We start from the raw sequence: 9,990 nt of genomic DNA on the forward strand, positions 1-9,990 counted from the left end.
AATTGCAGAGTAGTCATGTAGATGCAGATGTAGATGTAGATGTATTTTGCGAGCAGGCAAAATAAGTGACTCACCTGTAGTATGAGCTTTCGTACTCTTTGCTGTTACTTCAGAGACTTGGTTGGAAACGTTCAGAGCTTTATCAGAAACAGACATCACACTTTTCAAAGAATTTACTGCGCTTGTTTGCTGTTCGGACAATCTCTTGAAATAGTTTACAGGTTTATTTTGCAAATGTGAATGTATTGTTTTAAAATGTTTGCTCAGTTTACTAGGAAGCAGAGATTCATTTGCCATTTTATACCCACAAACTAAGAGTAGTGGAAAATGATAATCTTTACTCCCAGTCAAAGTGAAACCATAGCTTAAGTAGCTTTCATTGTAATTACAAGTAGGCCGCTGTTTTGCTTTTTTAGTTGCACTTAGCATTTGTTCACTTCCAGAACCGAATTCTTCGATGGCATGCTTGTTTTTCAGAAATCTGTCCATTTTATTCGATTGCCATCTGCATATAAGATTCACTTCAAGCGCTTTGAATTTTGATGAACTTTCATGTAAACATAATGTACATCTTTAAGAGGGTCAGTGATATACAAGGTGTCTCCAAAGATACGATATAATTTCAATGTGTGATAGCATCCAAACTAATTTAAATATTCACACGAATTAGAATTATGTGACACAGTATTTCACAAAGCTTTAATGCCATTCTGTCAACTTCAGCATATGTACCTTTCATGGCACACACAACATCCAGTCTGTCTTCAAGTACTAGCAGCATGTCCTCATTAACTATGACAGCGGCAGCAACATTTCGGTTCTTTAAATCATTGACTTGGTTGATAGGCATGTAGTAGACTCTGTTCTTGACATGCCCCCATAGGGAGAAGGCCATCGGCGTAACGTCAGGTGACCAGACGGTTAGGCAACTGGACCACCTCTGTTAGTCCAGCTATCTAAAAACAGCTGGCCTAGAACATCTCGCACAGTCTGAGCCCAATATAATGGTGCACCGTCTTGTTAGAAGACGACTGTGCCCTGGCCGTGAGCCAGTTATGCAGTTGTGGTAGCGCCAGCAGCTCCAGCATATAAAGGTTATTGTTAGAATTAGCTGTTTTTCCTGAGAAATAAATATCACCACAATGCGATCAGTCGTCACACAACGCCACACATTCACTTTCGGGCTGTCACGTACCTCATCTGTCATAGTGTGCAGATTGGTTGTACCCAGATGCGAACATTGTGTTTGTTTACCTTACCACACATGTGGAATGTTGCTTCGTCAGCAAATGTGATCTTTTTTTAAAAAATTGCATCCTCCTCTAATCGTCGAGGAATGTCCGCAGTGAATTGCATACGTTATGGCTTGTCTGGTTTCAATGCGTGCAGCAGTTGCAATCGGCATGGATGGATCTGAAAGACTTTTCCGATGGACGCGGTGCACCGTCTCCCTAGGGGTTTGCAGCTCCTGCGATGCCCTCCGAGCAGATGGTGAACGTTGAAAAGCCATTTGTACTAATTCTGTGTCGGCTTCACTTGCTCCAAGTGCTTCATATGCTTCATATCAACGCTTCTGTCTGCACAAAATTTCTATACCACCGGCGTATCGACGTCTGCGAAGGTGGTTGCTTCCTGTACTTAGCCTGAATATTTCTTAGGACCTGCGTTCCGATTTGGCCTGAATGAACCATTCAACACACGGAGCCCTTTTTTGAGCCTCTGTCATTATGCTTCTCTCACGACAACGTGGAACATACTCAAACAAAACTTCGTGAGTTTGTCTGTCACGCAAGCGAAATACGGTGTGAATATCTTAATTAGTTTTGGCGCTATAACACATTGAATTTGCAGCTTTCCTTTTGAGATATCATATATTACGCTACAATTTACATGACAGCATAGAGTGTATTCTGTAATTATAGTGTACCTTCATTTTTGTGCTTTATACAGGGTGTCCCAGCTATCTTGACCACCCAAAATATCTCTGGAACAATAACAGCCATTGGAAAATGACTTTTACCGGTATCAATGTAGGGCTGGGGCCCATGAATGTACATATTTGGAAACATTCTAAAACGAAAGCATATGTGTTTTTAACATAAACTTATGTTTTTTTTAAAATTGACCTCCTATATATTTCCTTCAGCAATCCATAGCATGACAAAGCACATACACAATGGCGTTGATTCCATCGCAATATTCCCATTACATCCAGAGATATTGAGACGCGAAGTTGACGCTTGAAACACCCGACATGCGCTGCTAACGCATGTCCTGAGGCTCAGGCGTGAACCCCATGCTGTCCGTAATCGCGATGTGATTGACATGCGTAATCACATTTCCATACTTATCAAGAGGTCCGAAACGAATAATACGGTCAGCTGCCATCCTGCATTAACGTCGTACATTCCAGCAGGTATTTATCCCATAGGCTAGGGGTGATGCGGTTCTGTAACATATCTGTGTACCGCAACGTTAGTCACAAAGTTAACTTCGCTTATCGTTAATCCGTTACTAAAAAGGTAATGCCCTTCAACGTTAAAACTTTACTTTACTGTAGATCTAGCGCAAGTGACAGGTAATCATTCACTCGTAATATTAAAATTCATGTTGATGGTTTTAGTGAAACGAGCAAGTGGACTAAAAGTTTTACCGTTGTTTAGGTAAAAATGTTTTGATTTGGGAAGTTCAGGTAGGACATAGAAGTTGAATGTAAACATGTTTAACCAATTAGTTTTATTATCACATAATTATCAATGTTATGTCTATCTAATGCGTTGAAGGACAAATTGTTGCAAACAAATGTTTCTTAACATCACTGGGTAAAATGGCCCTTTGTAGAAACTTCCACTGTGATACCAGCACTACATACTAAACATAGCGTTCACATCTCATGCTCAAAGTGATGGCCATTGGCTTGCATACATAGGGTCACTCTGCGGATGAAGGATGCCCTAATTCGTGCTACTGTTTCCTCTTTGATGTCTGTACAAGCATCAATAATGCGTTGCTTCATGTCCCCTGGTGTTGTTGGTTCATGTTGGTAAACAGCATCCTTCACTGCTCCCTAAAGAAAATAATCCAGCGGTGTAAGGTCTGGAGATCGGGCAGGCCACCTAACTGGGCCACCTCGTCCAATCCACCTACCAGGGAACTTACGGTTCAGAAGTCGTCGTGCTCGTAAGGCGTTATGTGCAGGGCATCCGTCATGCTGATACTAGATGACCACTCTCCGGTTCAGAGGTACGGTGTCCAAGAGAACAGAAAGATTGTGTAGTATAAATCTGGAGTATTGTCTGCCATTTTGGATGCCATTTATAAAGAAAGGTCCGATAATGGTATCTCCAATAATCCCACATCAAACATTAACTTTCCACGGACGTTGATGCTCTACTTGACGGAGCCATTTTGGATTGTCTGCGGACCAATAATGCATATTCCTCATATTGACAATTCCTTTGTCGGAGAATGATGCCTCGTCGGCAAAAAGAACATCTGCAAAAAAATTTGGAATAGTCAGAAGTTTTTGCTGAGCCCACCGACAAAATGTTACCCTATTGCGGAAGTCATTTCCATGAAGATCCTGGTGTAAATGAACATGGTAAGGATGAAATTTATGACGTTTAAGAATACGCTGTGTGCTTGATTTCGACACACCAACTTCACGTTCAATTTGACGTGTGCTGATTTGAGGATTCACAGCTATGGTAGCGAGCACAGCAACTTCAGCACGTTCATCTGTGCGTGTTCTAGGACAATGTCGAGGTCTTGGATTTAAGCTTCCCGTTTCACGTAGACGAGATGTGAGACGACCAAACATACGGCGCGAAGGCGATGGGTTGTCAGGGAATCGTCTTCTGTACAGTCGTTCTGCCTGAACAGCATTTCGTCCACCTACAACAGATTACAGTACAGGTATGTAGAGTAGGGTAGAAAACAGATATATTAACTTAATAATCATAATGTTCGCTAACAGTACTATCAACAAACAAGCAATCTCATAACGTATTTCCCGTCAACGTAGATTCTCCATAGATCAGCAGCATTTCTACCATATCTTCATGTGTGTACATTATACTGTACAGTATACGTTCCACAACACAACGTTTATTCACAATGTGTACTACCTCCGTGCCGTCACTAGATTACTCTGATGCATGACTACACTGGCAAGCGGTGTACTGCACGCCAAAGCAACAACAAATGGGATGCTCGGAGGGTGGTGGAGTACAGGAGTTTGCATGGGTCACAAATCATAAACAAGGCGAAGTGGTAACTGTGGCAGTAGTGGGAACTACGTTGGACACTTGACTAGGTAGAGCCAGGCCCTGCGCGACAGGCACAATGCGTCATATAACTCTTTAGATAAACCTTATTTTTGGTGTGCAGGATAAATAAGACAACCTGACGGGTGTACACCGATCGGTACTGGTTCATATTGTGTACGTAGATACGTAAAACGTGCAAGAGGGAAACCATTATGTGCTTATGAGAGTTGATGGCACAGACCGTAATATTCGTTTCGGACCTCTTGATAAGTATGGAGGTGTGATTACACATGTCAATCATCACGCGATTACGGGCAGCATGGGGTTCACGCCTGAGCCTCAGGACGTGCGCTAGCAGCGCATGTCGGGTGTTTCAAGCGTCAACTTCGCGTTTCAATATCTCTGGATGTAATGGGAATATAGCGATGCAATCAACGCCATAGTGTATGCGCTTTGTCATGCTATGGATTGCTGAAGAAAATATATAGCAGGTCCATTTAAAAAACAAGTTTGTGTTAAAAAACACATATGCTTTCGTTGTAGAATGTTTCCAAATATGTACATTCATGGGCCCCAGCCCTACATTGATACCGGTAAAAGTCGTTTTCCAATAGCTGTTATTGTTCCAGAGATATTTTGGGTGGACAAGATAGCTGGGACACCCTGTATATGAAGTTCGTCATAGCCACTAAGGGGAAAACTTTATCTATAATGACAAATAAATAAATAAAACTGAAAATCACTGGCACCACGATTAGTATTGCGGACATGTCATGCCCAGTGTGTTGACAGTAACCCGGAATAATTCCTCAGCCTTTCGCTAGAATTCAGTTAACTGTGCGAATTGTGATGTTCGACTTCGTTCTGGCATGTCTATCCTTACTGAACAAGGATTTCGTCTGAAATAACAGACTGAGCTATTTGCAAGGCAGTATATTTGTTATCGACGCAACATTTTCTTGCAGCACCCTTAGCACAGGATATTAAATCATTACCTGTTATACCCTCTGTTAGTATACTATACTATAGTGCATTTCGCATTGTAACATTACACAGTTTTAAGGCCCCTGTATAAAAAACAACAACAATAACATAGTCAAGCTAACAAACATACAAATAACAGGACGGTATAAAAATTAACAAATCAATAAGATACATGGGAATTTATAGTCCATATTCGCGAATAGCCAAAGGAACAGAGTGTTACATCAATGTTAGTAAACCAATTAAAATTAAAAAGAGAACAGTTATAAAGTACTTACGAATACGAAATGGGAACACAAGTAGTAGGGTAGCGGGAGTACCACTCCAATTTTTATATCTAATTGATATGAAAATTAATTAAATTGATCAATTAATTCCCCCATACCCGACCACGCCCACTCCCACCCCTACAACGCCCACCCTCATCCCCGAATAACGCCTGCACGTGGGCCACAGGCACCTCCCCCCACCTCCCACAACATACACTGTTGGCAGGAATTTCGAATTTTGGCGACAATTTTGAATTTTGGCGGGAATTTCGAATTTTGACGAGAACTACTTTGTCCTAGGGGTGTGCTGGGTTTCAACCCCCACCCCCCTGGCAATTGGTGGGAAATTAGAAATGGCGGTACCCTATTCGGGACTCGAACCCAGGTCCTCCTGGATGGAAAGCCTAAATGCACCCCTCCCCCCCCCCCCCTAACACATGAAAATTGTCCATATGAGGGAGAGGAAGATTAGGTTAGTGTGCTTTATTTTATATTTTTTTACGCGAAAATTAAGAAAAGATATTAACTATTTATATAATTAATCATATAGATCATGCATAATTACACAACTATATGCGTGGCTCTACACAAGCACGACCTAAAACCGCAATACAGCTCAAAAACTGACGATACCATACAACTGGTGTTATCCTGCTCGGAAAAAAATTTCACAACACTACGCGAAACTAGTGACAGACACACTCAAACATTACCCTTCACGCCGCAAGGGGTACCCGTGCGGTCCCAGGCGCCTTGCCAAGGTTCGCGTGGCTCCCCCAGACGGAGGTTGGAGTCCTCCCTCGGGCATGGATGTATTGTCCTTAGCATAAGTTAGTTTAAGTTAGCTTAAGTAGTTCGTAAGCATAGGGTCCGATGACCTCAGCAGTTTCGTCGCATAGTCATTACCATAAATTTCCAAATTTACCCTTCACCTATAAGCTGGCGGAAAAAAGGCAGTAGTGTAAGGTGCTATCTTTATTCCTTTTGGCTAGAAATATGTTCAACTGATAAGATGTTGGTGTTGGAGAGAGAGAGGAGTTTAAAAACTTTATTACCTGTAAGCGTACTGCTGAGGACACTATCTATCATTGTTTCACGTCAGAGTTCACTACAGGCGCCTGATCAAAAACCACACTGCAGCCCAGGGTACGGAAGCCAATACACACTACCACAACTGATGTAAAAAAATGAATCATTGTTCTAATTACACTTCAAAATTGTCATGAATAAACCAGCACTCGTAATGAACAGGGGATAATGCATCACATGTACTGAGGAAAGTCATTGCCGTAGCCCCGTACCCACATTGAGGCGACAGTCCTATGCCAACACAGTAGCATAGTCAATTAAACAATAGGAGATAAAAGGACGGTGACCTCAAGCGCAGCTTGTTCATCTAAAATAGAGCGACACGGCTCCCACAGGCGTCTCTCCTGGTCAGAGTGCGTCTGTGTCCGGTGACTACCCCCAGTGGACACGTCCCGCTCGCCCCCAGCAGGCCGCTGTTCTGCGATGGAGAACAATTGTATTTAACGTCAACGCAACTCTACCTAGAAAACTATGAAATGTATTTCTCGGAAAGACTGGACTCCTCTGGAGCAACAACAATGCTCCAGACGGGATTTCCAAAAGCTGGCTGCTTGGGAAACAGGGAGCCTTTCATCTAACGCAACCGCAGCCTGTCACCAGAATGTCTTCAGTACAATGCTCCCTGATGAGCACATTGCTGGGCGATCAGCATTATCGATGCTGACAAAAGCTACACATACAACAGAGCACAGCGCCGGCATCTCTCGGAACAAAACCGTGATAAATGAGGGCTACCTCAAACACCGGTTGTTTGTGTAAAGGGACAGCCGTCTGAGGGAACTAGGGCGCCACACGCCGTTCCGAGCACTGGACTATAACATTTGTATTTAACATCAATGCGACTCCTATAATGCAGCAACTATTAAAAAATGAAAACACAATCACAATGATAATAAATGTCTTCTTCCCATGAAAATTGGCACAGTCCACTTTCTCTTAGTTTTATGAGAAAAATCAGTATAGCATTCGAGTGCAGGATACAAATAGCATCTCATTATTTTGCGACATGCAGCGAAGTGCACCGCAGCCGATCACAGATGATCAGGTGTGTGTTACAAACATTTCAGACACAGGAAGTAACGTCAGAGAATACAATCCTTTAAGCCATTAGCTCACATTTAAGAAAAAAAAACACTCCTTTTACTTTCGACAACAAAAAGCTGTAATTCAAGAGGATGTAGCTGTTTTGTACAATGTGGCAGGTCTCGTTTTACTATAGCGATGCTATAACATACAGGCGTTTATGAAACAAATAGTGAGAGTCTGTCTTGTAACAGAACCTCCTATAAGATTTTACCATGCGCCTCTCCTGTTACATCTCAAACCAATTACCTCTGTATTCTTACATTTGCCATTTTTTATGCATAACCCACCTCTACAGTCATGTCTGTAAAGTTTGTGTCCTACAGCAGCAGATACTTGCGCTCTAGTTTTGTGAGCAATTTGAACATCGTAACCCGTTTCACGCGAACTACTCACATGTCGAGGTAAAGAACCACTATCATTTCTAGACTGCACAACGAACTATAATTCAAGTGTAGTCGACTTTAGGATCAGAGGTTATGAAGTATGAAATAACACCTATGTTTTAAACACGCAATCGCGACGATAATAGTAATAGAAGAACAGTCATGAGTTTATGAGAGTAGAGACAGCCGATTCCTATTAGTTTCATGAGCGAAATCGGGGCAGTTTTGAGAGAACTATCTGCATCCAAACTTTAACAAGTTATACCACTCCTTGTAATAGAACCTCCTAGAAGACTTTACTGCGTCTCTCTCTCTTTCGGTATATTGAAAAACAATTACCACCTGTGTGCTATCATTGAGCATATTACATACAGTATCGCTCAACTGGAGCTGGAGGCCAGTGCTCCAAGTCCTTTGCGCAGATCTGCACAAAATTTTGTAATCTGTACTGGAGGACGACCATATCCAGCAAACTATTAATCATACGAGAAGGCTCCTGTACTGTTCCTTCATAAGCAGTGTAAAAAGAAATCTTTCATTCCCTTTATGGCTATCGTAGTTTTCCATGTCAAATCCATACCATTCCTTACGACAGGATATAGTCATTTTATCATGGCGAGTCTATCACGCATCCTCTACTACTAAGTATAATACTTCACCAATAACTGAATGATGGAGATAAAAAACAATAATAAACGAAAAACAGCGATGGGTGGACATGTCCCATAAGTTTTTTCCTTGCGCATAGTACCACTGTGTCTTAGAAAGAGAGGCATAATCGTCCTACAAGCCGCCAGATGTTAAAAAATATGATCGTAATGGCCATGTTACTATCACATGCAGTCTTGGTTCTACAGGTGCTCAGAAGTATAGCTAATGATACCCAAATTGAAACCAATACAGATCTTACAAATCGAGGTATGGCATTATCTCCGAATGAAGTGGTTTTTCCACACAAATACCTCGACATTGAATACAGAGAGTGATCGTCGGAGTGTGTATTAACAAACTGACAGTGCTGTTACACGTCGTCGACGGTGTAAGATTGTAATAAAATATCATCGAATTTAGAAAGTGACTCGGCTAAGGAACGCGGTATGAAGCCAGGATTGCAACTCTGTCATGCCGCCACTAGATATTTCTCTAGTATTTCTAATGCATTCTGTCTCAATGCCATGTCAGATGTTCTGCGATATATCCACTGGGTTATAGGGATGATTGTTTGAGAATGATCACATACAGAAGATAGCGTGCTGATTGAGGTCGTAAGAAATGTACACTGGCTTTTCAGATCTCTAGTGTTACACTTCTGGTAGAAAAGCCATCTGCGATTTGGAATCAAGTCTTTCCATTCAATCACATACCTGTGCAGATCCTATGGAGAAGTCTTTTAATGATTTTTAATGATCACAGACACTAGTGAATCATATTCATGGCACATGGGCTATCTGTTTCAGTAAAATTCCAATGTGGTTTCTAATTGTCCCTATGCATCTTGTAACTGCTCGTCACCCCTGCTGCTTTGTGCATGTGACCGTCCCAATATAAAATGGAAACGAGCAGAAGTCGAAGAGAGCTATATCCATCACATTCTGCAACCTGCGTAGAAACAGAGTGAAATGAGTTAATGCTGTAGGACTGTGCTTTGACTATTCGGTGGAAATGGGAATGTGTTGTAGCTCAGCCACCAATGTACGATGTGTAAGGTTAGCGCCAAACAAAGCCTGCTCCTGCAGGCCTTTGATTGTGTAAATCATGGAATTCTTTTAGATAAGCTAAATCATTATGGTTTGTGGGGGACAGTGCACAAATGGTTTAATTCATACTTAACTGGAAGAATGCAGAAAGTTGAAATAAGTGATTCATGTAATGTTAAAACAACACCTGATTCCTCAAACTGGGGGGCTATCA

This window comes from Schistocerca gregaria, chromosome 1 (assembly GCF_023897955.1).
Source record: "Schistocerca gregaria isolate iqSchGreg1 chromosome 1, iqSchGreg1.2, whole genome shotgun sequence".
In the NCBI taxonomy this organism is placed as follows: Eukaryota; Metazoa; Arthropoda; class Insecta; order Orthoptera; family Acrididae; genus Schistocerca; species Schistocerca gregaria.